This window comes from Ornithorhynchus anatinus, chromosome 8, assembly GCF_004115215.2.
Source record: "Ornithorhynchus anatinus isolate Pmale09 chromosome 8, mOrnAna1.pri.v4, whole genome shotgun sequence".
Taxonomy (NCBI): Eukaryota; Metazoa; Chordata; class Mammalia; order Monotremata; family Ornithorhynchidae; genus Ornithorhynchus; species Ornithorhynchus anatinus.
In genome coordinates, this window is record NC_041735.1 from 44,941,353 (window position 1) to 44,955,796 (window position 14,444).

The 14,444-nt window shown below is 42.7% G+C and overlaps 1 long non-coding RNA gene across 1 annotated transcript; it reads right to left on the reverse strand.

Annotated features, from left to right (window-relative positions):
• Positions 1–274: 274 nt before the first annotated feature.
• On the reverse strand, positions 275–13,656 carry LOC120638550. The gene is made up of 3 exons (XR_005660251.1): positions 13,480–13,656; positions 12,893–12,942; positions 275–344 (listed from the first exon to the last, which is right to left on the reverse strand). It is a non-coding gene; the product is annotated as an uncharacterized LOC120638550 (long non-coding RNA).
• Positions 13,657–14,444: the final 788 nt, after the last annotated feature.

Genomic DNA, 14,444 nt, shown 5'->3' on the forward strand with positions numbered 1-14,444 from the left:
TTCAAAACTCTTTGGCTCGATTAATCAATGGTATTTACAGAGCACTTACTGAGTGGAGAGCACTAATATTAAGCACTTGGGAGAGTACAATACAGCATATTCCCCTGCCCATGGAACTCACAGCCAAGGGGAGACACTATACACCCTCCCCTGATATTTCCTCCCCTCCAATTCTTCTTGGCCTTCTACCATCTTGTTTTGCCTTCTCCATTGAGACCCCTCTCTTTCCAGGGCCACCAATGACATCTTCCTCTTGCTGCATCCGAATCCTCCTCCTCACTCATTTAGCTGCTCTTGATGATGTATGCCACATTCCCTTCTGATGAAAATCCAGTATAAGCTCACTGTGGGCAGGGAATGTGTCTGTTAATTGTTGTACTATACTTTCCCAAGCATTTAGTACAGTGATCTGCACACAGTAAGCACTCAAATTCAATTGACTGACTGACCTTGGCTCTCTTGCCTCTGTTCTTACCTCTCCAGCCACTTCTCAGTAGCTCTTATTGGTTCTTCCTCCACTTCTCAGCTCCTAAGCATGGATGTCCCTCAAAGCCCTGTCCTGACTTCAGCTACTACCTTCACATGGATAATTACCAAATCTCTGTCACTACCCACAACCTCTTACCTCATCTGAAATCTTGCATTTCCTCCTGCTTCCAGAACATTGCTACAGATGTCTGTTGGCATCTCCAGCTCAATGTGCCTATTACTGAACTCCTCATCTTCTTTCCTAAATCTTCGCCTCCACCAAATTTCCCCAAAATAGTTGATAATAGTAATAATAATGGTGTGGGCAGGGATTCTCTCTCTTTATTGTAGAAATGTACTTTCCACGTGCTTCTTACAGTGCTCTGCACACAGTAAGCACTCAATAAATACAATGGAATGAATGAATAATGGTATCTGTTAAGTGTTTATTATTCAGTCATTCATTCCATCATATTTATTGAGCACATACTGTGCGCAGAGCATTATACTAAGCGCTTGGAAAGTACAATTCAGCAAAAGAGACAATACCTGCCCACACTGGGCTTACAGTCTAGAAGCGAAGGGAGACAAACATCAAAACAAGTAAACAGGCATTAATACAAATAAATAGAATAATAGATATGTACATATATACACAAGTGCTGTGGGGCAAGGAGAGGGGAGTAGAGCAAAGGGAGTGAGTCAGAGCGACATGGAGGGGAGGGGGAGCTGAGGAAAAGGGGAACCTAGTCTGGGAAGGCCTCTTGGAGGCCGTGAGCCTTCAGTAAGGATTTGAAGGGGGGGGTCAAGGGATTTGAAGTGATTGTTTGGCAGATTTGAGGAGGGAGGGCATTTCAGGCCAGAGGTAGAACGTGGAGCAGGGTCGATGGCAGGACAGGCAAGAATGAGGCACAGTGAGAAGGTTAGCACCAGAGAAGTGAGGCGAGCTGGGATGTAGATGGAGAGAAGGGAGGTGAGATAAAAAGGGGCAAGATGATGAGGAGCTTTGAAGCCAATGGTGAGGAGTATTTGTTTGATACAGAGGTTGATAGGCAACCACTGGAGATTTTGAGGAGGGGGGTGACATGGCTAGAACGCTGCTGTAGAAAGATAATCTGGGCAGCAGAGTGAAGTACGGACTGAAGTAGGGAAAGACAGGAGGTTGGGAAGTCAAAAAGGAAGCTGATACAGTAATCCAGTCGGGATAGGGTGAGTGATTGTACTAACGTGGTTGCAGTTTGGATGGAGAGTAAAGGGTGGATTTGGCGATGTTGGAAAGGTGAGACCGGCAGGCTTTGGTGAAGGATTGGATATGTGGGGTGAACGAGAGTGTGGAGTCAAGGATGAGGCCAAGGTTGTGGGCTTGTGAGACAGGAAGGATGGTTGTGCCGTCCACAGTGACAGGAAAGTTCAGGAGAGGAGAGGATTCGGGAGGGAAGATAAGGATCTCTGTCTTGGATATGTTGAGTTTTAGGTGGCGGGAGGACACCCAAGTAGAGATGTCCTGAAGACAGGAAAAGATGCAAGCCTGGAGAGAGGGAGAGAGAACAGGGGTGGAGATGTAGATTTGGGTTCATCCACATAGAGATGATAGTTGAAGCCATGGGAGCGAATGAGAAGGGAGTGCAGAAGGAGAATAGGAGGGGACCAAGAACTGACCTTGAGGGACCCCTACAGTTAGGGGATGGAAGGGGGAGGAGGAGCCCTCAAAGGAGACTGAGAATGAATGGCCAGAGAGATGAGAACCAGGAGAGGACGGAGTCCATGAAGCCAAGGTTGGATAATGTGTTGAGGAGAAGGGGATGGTCCACAGCGTCAAAGGCAGCTGAGAAGTCAAGGAGGATTAGGATGGAGCAGGAGCTGTTGGATTTGGCAAGAAGGCAATCATTGGTGACCTTTGAGAGGGAAGTTTCAGTGGAGTGGAGGAGGCGGAAGCCAGATTGGAGGGGGTCCAGGAGAGAGTTGGAGGAGAGGAATTTGAGGCAGCGAGTATAGATGACTCACTCCAGGAATTTGGAAAGGAAGGGTAGGAGGGAGATGGGGCAATAACTGGAAGGGGCTGTGGAGTCAAGGGAGGGCTTTTTTAGGATAGGGGAGATGTGGGCATGTCTGAAGGCAGAGGGAAAGAAGCCACTGCAGAGTGAGCAGTTGAAGATGGTAGTTAAGGAGGGGAGAAGGGAAGGGGCAAGAGTTTTTTTATAAAGTGCGAGGGAATGGGGTCCTATGCACATGTGGAGGGGGTGGCATTTTAGAGGCGGTAGGAGACGTCCTCTGAAGATACTGATGGCTCAGTGGAAAGAGCTCGGGCTTGGCAGTCATAGGTCATGGGTTCTAACCCCGTCTCTACCACTTGTCAGCTGTGTGACTTTGGGCAAGTCACTTCACTGGGCCTCAGCTATCATCTCTAAAATGGGGATGAAGACTGTGAGCCCCACATGAGACAATCTAATCACCTTGTATCTTCCCCAGTGCTTAGAACAGTGCTTCACACATAGTAAGCCCTTATCAAATACCATCATCAACATCAAAGTTGAAAAGGGGGCCAAGAAGGGAAGAATGGGGGAGGAGTGATTTTGGAGAGCTCAGACTTTATGGTGTTAATTTTTCTAATGAAGTAGGTGGCCAGATCGCAGGGGGTGGGGGATGGGGGAGGGACAGGGGGACTGAGAAGGGAGTTAAATGTCCAAAACAACTAGTGAGGGTGATAATAATAATAATAATATTGGTATTTGTTAAGCACTTACTATGTGCAGAGCACTGTTCTAAGCGCTGGGGTAGATAAAGGGTTATCAGGTTGTTCCACGTGAGGCTCACAGTCTTAATCCCCATTTTACAGATGAGGGAACTGAGGCACAGAAAAGTTAAGTGACTTGCCCACAGTCACCCAGCTGACAAGTGGCAAAGCTGGGATTCGAACCCACGACATCTGACTCCCAAGCCACGGGTCTTTCCACTGAGCCACGCTGCTGGGTGATGGGCATGGGTGTCAATAAGAGAAGAGAAATAGCTTTGCCAGGCAGAGGAGAGGGCAGAGTTATGGCAAGAAAGGACAAAGGAAGTGGACAAGGTCAGCCTGATGTTCAGATTTCCGCCAGCTGCGTTAAGCAGCTCAAGTGTAAGAAGCGGCATGGCTCAGTGGAAAAAGCCCGGGCTTGGGAGTCAGAGATCACGGGTTCAGATCCCCACTCTGCCGCTTGTCAGCTGTGTGACTGTGGGCAAGTCATTTCATTTCTCTGTGCCTCAGTTATCTCATCTGTAAAATGGGGATTAACTGTGAGCCTTACGTGGGACAACCTGATTACTCTGTATCTACCCCAGCACTTAGAACGGTGCTCTGCACATAGTAAGCGCTTAAATACCAACATTATTAAGAGCAAAGGAGGCAGACAGTGGAGGTGATTCAGGGCTGTGAGACCAACGAAGGGATAGGGGAGTGAGTGAGTTGAGTTGAGTAGAGAGGGTGGAGTTGAGAGCATCTATTGGGTCATCAAGAGTGGGTAGAATGGGTAGGGAGGCTAGGTGGGGTGTGATGCACTGAGAGAGATGGATGGGGTCAAGAGAAAGCAGGTCTCTGTGGGAGAATAGTACAGATTTATGGGGAGGAGGAGTGTGGGAGAGGAGGAAAGTGAGAAGACTGTGGTCAGAGAGAGGGATTTCAGGGTTGGTGTGGGTAGGGATTGTGCAGCAGTTAGAGATGAAGAGATTGAGTATGTGTCAGGCACTGTGATACTACAACTATAAAGGAGTGTGGCCTAGTGGAAAGAGTGTGGGCCTAGAAGTAAGAGGACCTTAGTTCTAATCCCAGCTCTGCCACTTGCTTGCTGTGTGACCTTAGGCAAGTCATGACTTCTCTGTGCCTCCGTTGCAAAATGGGGATTCGAACCTGCTCTCCCTCCTACTTAGAATGTGAGTCCCATGTGGAAGAGGGACTGTGTCCAACCTGATTATTTTATATCTACTCATTCATTCAATCATATTTATTAAGCACTTACTATGTGCAAAGCACTGTACTAAGCGCTTGGAAAGTACAATACAGTACAATGCTTGGCACATAGTAAGCCCAGAACCTTGTGGTCAAAGTCACACAGCAGACAAGGGCCAGAGCCAGGATTACAACTCACGTTCTCTCATTCCCAGGCCTAGGCTCTTTCCACTAGGCCATGCTGCTTCTCTAGGCCACACTGCTTCTCGATAATGTTGCTTCTATGATATTTGAAGGAGAGAAAATGTCTAAGAGCAAATTTCAGAATTTAAAAGATGAATGAATTTGACATCAGTGGATCAATATCTATTCAATGGATAATATACGATGGATTTATATATGTATTAATGTAACCACCTAGAAAATTTACAGCCGATAATTACCTAATACTTACAAAGATATATCATTATAATTTAAGTGCCACTGAAATGCATGCATGAAGTTGAACTTTCTGATCAATTAGGTGGAACAGCTATAAAAGCAATTTTATTACTCTTTTCCTTGTATTAGTGTCAACAAACTAGATCTCAAAGTCTCTTGTTCTATATATCCTGCTTATCACCATTCCCTTCTCTTGCACTGCTTTTTACTGAACTAGGATCTGGAATTCTATAGCTAGGAGAAAAAGGGAGAGGGAAGAAGGAATATGGAGACTTTGGGGAATCCTTTATATTTTGCTGTTGTTTCATACTCAAGGAAGGAGGGAACAGGAAAAAAAAGTGGGGGAAGAGGGAAAGCATTCTCAGATATTCTTATGGACTCTGATAATCTGTTTTAATCTAACAAATTAGAAGGATTCTTCCCTAGACAGTAACCTCACAAGCAGGAAGCAGGACATATTGTTTAGTTTCAAATTTGTAAAGCTACAAAAAACTAGACATAACTGCTTTCATAATGGCTAACTATCTCCAGTAATTCTTCCCAGATTTCAAATGGTTTAAATTCATGCTTCAAAAAAATTGGTACACAGAGTCTTAGCCAATAGTTTAGGTAGAAAGTTACATAACAGGCTTTGTACTTTGTATTTATACTTTGATTTAGGGTAGGATTAAACCAGTAAATTATCCAGAAAATTCAAAACGGACATTTTAGAAAAAAAAAAATCCACTTTCACCAGAAAACTCCAGGGATAATGCAGACCAAAACATATCCTGCTAATATTCTGGTATACAAATCAGCCTTCAACACCATCTCCTAATCAACTTTTCTGTAATGCCCATCATCACAAAGTGATATGAGACTTTGGTGACATCTACAATTGTGATCCAAATGGTCACACACACACTAGATAACTCAGCCTTCTAGTTGTAATTTTTTGAACTCATCCAAATTAACAAGTAACAGAACAAGTTCACGCTACATTTTTGTTGCGTAAGAATCTTAAATCATGCTTTCATAAATCCCACAACCACTCAAACAAGAAGTCAATATTATTATACCTAGTACAGGAATGCCTATCTACTTATGTTTGTTTAATAAACACCATGAGGAAATACTAACAAGTTGTATGACCAGTTAGTATATAAAGTTATATCTTAGAATGCTCCAACTCCACCTTCACAATCACCCAGTCCTTCAATTCTAAAGATTATACCGACTTTTAGATTTCATCCAGATAAAGAGCTGGGATGCTGAGAGCATACTTACCCTTATTTGTGTAGTTTTTAGCCTGTATGTTAAATGGCATAAAGTTAACTTCACTTCTAATAACAAAAATAATGGTATTTGTTAAACACTATGTGCCAAGCACTGTTCTAAGCACTGGGGTAGATACAAGGTTACAACCTACAAGATACATGTTGTTCCACATGGGACTCACAGTCTTCATCCCGGTTTTACAGATGAGGTAAACTGAGGCACTGAGAAGTTAAGTGACTTGCCCAAAGTCACGCAGCTGACAAGTGGGGGAGCTGGGATTAGAACCCACGACCTCCCAAGCCAGCTCTCTTTCCACACTTTCCACTCTGCTTTCCCCTGGCTAAAACTCTGGGCCTATTTCACCTTTTTCTCTTTCAAGGGCAATCCAACCCCTACCTCCAGCTCCCTAGGTTTTGGCCCTATAATTCCAAAACACATCCTACTTTCTATTATGGTCCCAGACTCCTCTTTCAAAACCACTCTCCTGTCTTTACTTCTGCCCCCAGTATCTTAATGAGCAAGCAGACTCAATTCCCTCCTTTTCCCACCACCCTTTCCTGCTTCTGCCTGTCCACATAGGGCAGGCTTGCAGTTCCACACTAATCACCACCTTTGAGGGCAAAGGGAATAGTCCCCAGTAGCTTTGGTCAGGAGACCCCAAAGCAGTTGCCTACCGTTACTCAGAGCTCAAGTTCTGGTCCCACTTCCTTGGCCTTAAGAAACTGCAGGCTGACCAAGGTAACCAGAGCCACGGCCTGGAAGTTTTCCCACATTTAAACTACATAACCATGGTGGGAATCCTGCTTCTATCAGGGCTTTCTCATCTACTCCAAGCATAGAACTATTTATTCTACAGTATTAAACACTAAATAAATATCCTCGCTGATAAATTTTTGCATAAAAATTCCACTTTCCCCTTGAGAAAACAGACCATATTTAAATAAATCTATGATGACTGGAATTTAAGAAGACCTAGTGAACTCAAAATGATTTAATGGCTATTGTCTTGAGGATGAGCTTTCTGATCAATTAAAGGTTAGGTACAGGCTATGGTTTACTCTAGGAATTACAACAAACTGATCTCTCAAAAACTAACACAGAGGTAGTACAAATTAGTGTCTTGGGTATATCCAGAACAATGTTTCCATTCTAAATACAAATGAGTAGCAAGCAAGTGGTCCACAACACTGAAAAAATGAAATATTCATAAAAGGTCAAATTGTTAGGCCTCACTTAGAAAACACAAAGCTAAGTAGTTCAAGGTACTGTAAGGCTTTAGTTAATCATAACAACTAGAGAAGCAGTGTGGCCAAGTGGAAAGAGCACAGACCTGGGAGTCAGAGGACCTGGGTTCTAATCCCTATTGTGCCATTTGTCTGCTGTGTGATCTTGGGCAAGTCACTTAACTTCTCGGTGTCTCACTTCATCTGAAAACGGGGATTAAGACTGTGAGTCCCATGTGGGACACAGACTGTGTCCAACCGGATTATCCTGTTTCTACTCCAGTGCCTGGCACATAGAAAGTTCCTACCAAATACCATTAAAAAACAGAAGTATCTTGTATCTGTTTTGAAGAACTAAGTCTGAAAAAAAGGTTGCAGCTCTTGCAAAGAGTCTTTCCATTATTTGTCAAAACAACAATAGACAATTGAGATTGAGATTGTGCCTTGGACCTCTACTGCACTCTCCCAAAAGCTGCAAACAGGGGCACCAGCAGGGCAAGTCACTTCACTTCTCTGTGCCTCAGTTAGCTCATCTGTTAAGACTGTGAGCCCCACGTGGGACAACCTGATTCCCTTGTGTCTACCCCAGCGCTTAGAACAGTGCTCTGCACATAATAAGCGCTTAACAAATATCAACATTATTATTAGACCTGCAAATGGGGAAAGTCAAAATGGCAGGCATTAATCAGACTGACATCTCAGAAAGGAGTCTACTGGCAATTGACTCCATAAAGCTGGATGCTCAGCACTATTTCCAACATGAACGTTATCCCAAATAGAGTTGAGACAATGGGAATATTTTCTTCAGAAAATATTACGTACCTACATAGACATGACTTCTGTTAGGAATTAAAAATCAATAAGCACTTCTCAGATTGTAATATGTTTCAAAAACTGACTCAACTCTAAGTTTCAATTTCTAAATTCTCATTTTATTCAAGAACAGTAATTTATTCCCCTCTGCTCTATTCCCTCCTACTTCAATTCTTGGGAAGCTTTTGTCCTTTGCTTTCCTTTTCATTAATTATTTAGTATTGTGTCTGGTTTCTCTTAGAAGGCTTGAGGCAAGACTATGAAGTGATCTTAGAATTTGTTTTTCTGCAACAGAAAATTAAAGGGTATTATCCAGCAGTATTACTATCAAATAGAATTTTACAGATAAAGCATTTCCCAAGGCTTGGTCTGATCACCCGTCTTGTTCATTGTTCAGAGTTGGTGTCATTTTTGAAATGACATGAGGGAAATTTCAAAATTTAATTATACACCTAATGGGGTCCCCTTGGTGGTGAAGATCTTCTTCGTATTACTGAAGAGATGAGGGCGTTCTGATTTCCAGGCACAAACCTGGCTCTGAATTTAACATGTGGGGACAGATGGGGGGAAAAAATAAGATCCTTCAATAAATTGGGTCTCTGAAAGTCTTTTTATTTACTTCACCCCTTGTTTGCTGTATAACCTTGGGCAAGTCACTTAACTCACTGTGCCTCAGTTACCTCATCTATAAAATAGGGATTATGACGGTGATCCTATGTGGGAGAGGGACTGTGTCCAACCTGATTATCTTGTAACTATGCCAGCACTTAGTACAGTACCTGGCATATAATAGGCACTTAAATACTATAAAAAAAGGAGCAGAATGTTTTTTTATGAAAAAACCACACCTACCACTTTCCTTAATGTGTTTGCTCTTTTACTATTGACTACTGACACCTCCTGGATATTTCACCCTCCATCCCAACCCTTGCACCTCCATTTACAAGAGATGTATTCCTCAGGATAAACCCCTGGTATACTTCCTTTCTGGTTTCATATGGATCCAGAAGAAACTTCATGGTGTAGGGGGTAGAGCATCGGCCTGAGAGTCAGAAGATCATGGGTTCTAATCCCCACTCCGCCAAATGTCTGCTGTATGATCTTGGTCAAGTCACATCTCTTCTCTGTGCCTCAGTTACCTCATCTGTAAAATGGGGATTGAGACTGTGAGCCCCATATGGGACAGGGACTGCTTCCAACCTGATTTGCATGTATCTACCCCAAGCACTTAGTACAGTGCCTAGCACATAGTAAGCACTTAAATACCACAGTTATCATTATTATTATTCTCTATTTTAAATAATGGCAGGGGACCAGAACCAGGGCCCCAGGCAGCAGAGCCTGGAATCAAAGTCAGCTTGAAGAGGCTGACATTGAAGAGCTTGAAAGTAATTGGGACTATATTTGTCAGATCCATTTGTCCAGTTTTGTTTTCTACATATTAGAAATGCAGGGGGAGGACCAGAAAGCGTCCAGGGAATAACAAAAAAAATAAATAAATCAATGGTATTTATTGAGCATTTACTAGGATACACAGCAATAGGCGATAATAATAATAATGTTGGTATTTGTTAAGCACTTACTATGTGCAGAGCACTGTTCTAAGTGCTGGGGTAGACACAGGGGAATCAGGTTGTCCCACGGGGGGCTCACAGTCTTAATCCTATTTTACAGATGAGGTAACTGAGGCACAGAGAAGTTAAGTGACTTGCCCACAGTCACACAGCTGACAAGTGGCAGAGCTGGGATTCAAACCCATGACCTCTGACTCCAAAGCCCAGGCTCTTTCCACTGAGCCACGCTGCTTCTCATAAGGTGCTTGGGGGAGTACAATACAATAGAGTTGGTAGATACATTACCTGCCCAGAAGGAGTTTGGGATCTTGATGGGGAGATGGGCTTCAAAATAAATTATGGATATGTACATATAAGTGCTGTGGGGCTGAGGGAGGGGTGAATATCAAGTGCTTAAAGGGTATCTATCTAGAATAATGTTTCCCATATGATTCACATGTGGGAGTTATATAGAGTATGTCTCACAGGTTATTTCCACTCTGAACAATCCTCATAACCAAAATGCTAAAGCAATATTTTTAATCATATCCCATATTTTACATTCTTGCAAAACAACTAGTTAGGTGTCTCATGTGACTTTAGATCTCTCACACTCTTTGGTTTCTTTTTCCTCCCACTACCTTAGGAACAAATTTTAGAAATAAATGTTTAAAAAAAACAACAACTCTCTTCCTAGGCTCTTTTCTTAACTATCACAGAAGAATAGCCTTAAATCTTATATATGCCATTTTTAGTCAATTTCCAGTTCCTTCCTTCTTTTTAATGGTACTTATGTGCCAAGCACTAAGTGCTGGGATGGATATAAAATAAACACGTTAAACAAGGTCCCTGTCCCACATGGGACTCAGAATCTATGTAGGAGGGATTATAATTTAATCCCCTTTTTACAGAAGAGGAGACTGGAAGCATAGCAAAGTTAACAGGCTTAAGGTCACACAGCATAGAAGTGGTGGAGCCAGGTTTCAACAATGTTCTAGTTGGAGAGGGCTGGAGGTGTGGAAATCCCACTGGGAGGACAGAGAGGGGATAAGAACCACCAGGCAAATAAAAGCAGACCCAGCTTGCTTAGGTGTTGGTTTTGGTACCTATTTAGGATGAGGAAGTTCCCTGCTTGCAGGTGTTAACTCTAAATCCAAGAGGGATAGTAGTCACAGTAGAGAGGTTAGGGCATAGCAGGGCTCAAAGCAGAGTTAGTAGTAACACTATTGGACTTCACCAGTCCAAAACAAAATTCAGGCCCTTCCTGCCCCCCGGTCCAACATTTTCCTCTCCAAGAAGGCCAACACATCTCTCCCTGCAGAATATGGGGTTCCTGGAGGCTAATGTTGAACTAAAATTTGTGGAAGGGTGACCTGCCTTAGAACATAGTGTACTTGGGGGCTTTTTAGGTCATGAGGTCTGTAGGAAAACAACTCAGAGGGGAAACTCATAGTCACGTAGTGAAAAATTGGCTCAACAGGAAATGGAGCCTAAGAGTCAAATCTGCATCTATGCCCCAGGGTCCATTCTTTATTGTCCTTTTTCCTGTCTGGCTGAGTTGACCCAGGCCTTTCTGCCATGCTGACTTTGCTTCCACTTCTCTTGGATGGACCCCCTGTGCCTCTTCTCATCTAATCCCCAAGTCATTCCTTTTTCGATAATTTTAAAGTTCAGTTTTTTTCTTTTTCACTTTCTCCAGTTCATACTTGACTCTACTGCCTAGACCATTTTTCTACAAAAATGTTCAGGACGTGCCCCCGCTCCTCAAAAAACTCCAGTCATTGCCCATCCACCGCCACATCAAACAAAAACTCTTCACCATTGGCTTTAAAACAAACCACCACCTTGCCCCCTCCTACCTTTCAATCGTATTTATTGAGCATTTACTGTGTGCAGAGAACTGTACTAAGTGCTTGGAACGTACAATTCCGCAACAGATAGAGACAATCCCTGCCCAACAATGGGAGCACGGTTTCCTTCTGCAACCCAGCCTGCACACTTTGATTCTCTAGTGCTAACCTTCTCACTGTGACTTGACCTCACCTCACTGCCGACCCCTAGCCATATTCTGCCCCTGGCCTGGAATGCCTTCCCTCCTTAAATCCAACAGACAGTTGCTCTCCCCAACCCCTTCAAAGCCTTATTTATTGAAGGCATATCTCATCCAAGATGCCTTTCCAGAGTAAGCCCCACTTTTCCTCTTCTCCCACTTCCTTCTGTGTTGTGGTCCTGATTTGCTCCCTTTGCTCTTCCCCTTCTTCCAGCCCCACAACACTTACGTACATAGCTATATTTTATTTATATTGATGCCTATCTCCTCCCCTCTAGACTGTAAGCCCACTGTAGGCAGGGAATGTGGCTGTTTACTGCTGTACTGTACTCTCCCAAGGGCTTAGTACTGTGCTCTGCACACAGTAAGCACTCAATAAATATAACAATGGATGATATTGCACTATTCTTCTTGCTTTTCTCCCTGCTTCTTCATCACCACCTTCCTTCATCACAGCATTCAGAAATGTATCAGATTAATAGTACTACTGTTTTGGCTAGAGAACACATCTACTAACTCTATTGTATTTTACACTTGCAAGTGTTTAGTACAGTGTTCTGCACATAGTAAATACTTAATACCACTAATTGATAATCCTCCCACTCTGAACTATAGTTTCACTTTAATTTCCAAGTATAGCCAGTAGAGAGGCATTACTTTTCAATATACATCTAAGGTTACATTCTTAGCATCTAAGTTATTTACCCCTGTTTGGGTCTTTGAACATCTCCCCTATCCAATTGTGTTAGATGAATACTCTTTACTCAAGGTCCTTACCTTCCGCTTTCCCCATTCAATCATGTTTATTGAGAACTTACCGTGTATAAAACCCTGATTTGGCCCCTTTGCTCTTCACCCCTCCCAGCTGCAAAGCACTAATGTACATATGTAGTTTATTTATATTGATGTCTGTCTCCCCAACTCTAGACTATGAGCTCATAGTGAACAGGGAATGCCACTGTTTATAATTGCACTGTACTTTACCAAATGCTTAGTACAGTGCTCTGCAGACGATAAGTGCTAAATAAATACACCTGAGTGAATAAAGCACTATACTAAGAGTGCAATTGTCTATAAATGGGAGAGGAAGTTCTCTCAATTCTCCCAAATTTTTCACAGTAAATCTTTACAGTAGCCAGTGCTGTCTTAACCTCTGGATACTCACCCTCAGAGCCCCACAACAGATAGCTGGAGAGCATTCTTCCCGCTGCTGTGCTAGGGAGAAAAGACATACAAAATAGAACCAGGAAGCATTGAAGCTTTTACATTAATATGAAGAATGTGGTTCAGTAAACATCCACAGTAATCTTTATAATTAGCATTATATTTACTATATTATTAATATTTATATTAATGTCTGTCTCCCCCTCTAGACTGTGAGCTCGATGTGGGCAGGGAATGCGTCTGATATTATTTTGTACTCTCCCAAATGCTTAGTACAGTGCTCTGCACACAGTAAGCACTCAATACGATAATAACATTAAGAAGAATAACAAGAAGTTTGGTCTGGAGGCCTCCAGACTTCCTCTGTTTCAAACCCAGAACTTTAGTCTAGTCCTAGCCATAGGGAGTCTGCAAGATGGTAAATGCAGCTGATCAGTAAGAATCAAAGAAAAACTTAGGCACTAAAAGAATAACTACTGTGTTCACGCTAACTCCCCCAGGAAACTATTAAGGCTATTGTGCCCATGCTTTCCGGCAGAAACAGATTACTGGCCAAGGACAAGGATAAAGCCCTACAAAGGCACACACCTGTTCCACTGGTTTATGGTGAGTTGTAAATTGAAGAATGTTATCATCCTCAGATAGTTTTTAAAATTCTGGTCACCTCTGGAGCATAAACACTTGGCCTTTCATCTGTTACGGTTTGTCATTTTCTATATCTCTGTTCACGAATGATCTACCTGGAGGGGAGAAAAAAATAGACCTTTAGAGGTAAGAGCAAGAGAGGGATTACTGGAAAACCTGTTAGCCTCATCGACCAGAAGGTTCTAGTAGGGGGTTCTTTAGGGAGGAGGAGTTTACAGTATTTGAGTGCTCCACATGGGTGCAGCTGTATACCCTTTCTAAGATGATTAACAATGAGCTTCAGATCAGCAGGTCTAGTAAGTGAGCTCTCTTTCCCAGCTGATGTCTGTTCCTAAGGCTTCAGGCGACTGGCTTGGGTGTTCTGCATATGAACTCTTAAAAATCCTAGTCGGGTTGGCAATATTGTTAATGGGATTAGCAAACAACGTCCTGTTGAAACTATTTCAAGGAGAAGACTACATCCCATCTTTGGGGCAATGGTTCCTTACATGCAAACACAAATTTTACTATAGAGATTCTAGCCCTGCAGCTCAGACTTTTAAATCACTGCCCTGATCCACCTACCGGGCCCTTTTTTAAAAAAAAACAATTAAATAGTAAATGGGGAGAGCCAAAAGGATGGTAGAGTTCCAACATTTCCAAACAGTAGGATTTTCTCCAAGTCAATTTCAAGGCTCTGTCTCCTCACACATCTTTCCTAGCCTAAAGGAAGTTAGCATTTTATGTTATCTTCTTTTGTTACCTTGCTTACTTATGATACCCAGCTGCAATCTCTCCTTAGTTCCCCTGTCTCCACCAAAAGTTTAACCCCTGCAAATCTTGCAAGAAAAGAATAAGTTTTCTGTACTTAATATTGATATTACATTTTTTAATTATATATATTTACATTATACTGAACAATTGCCGTG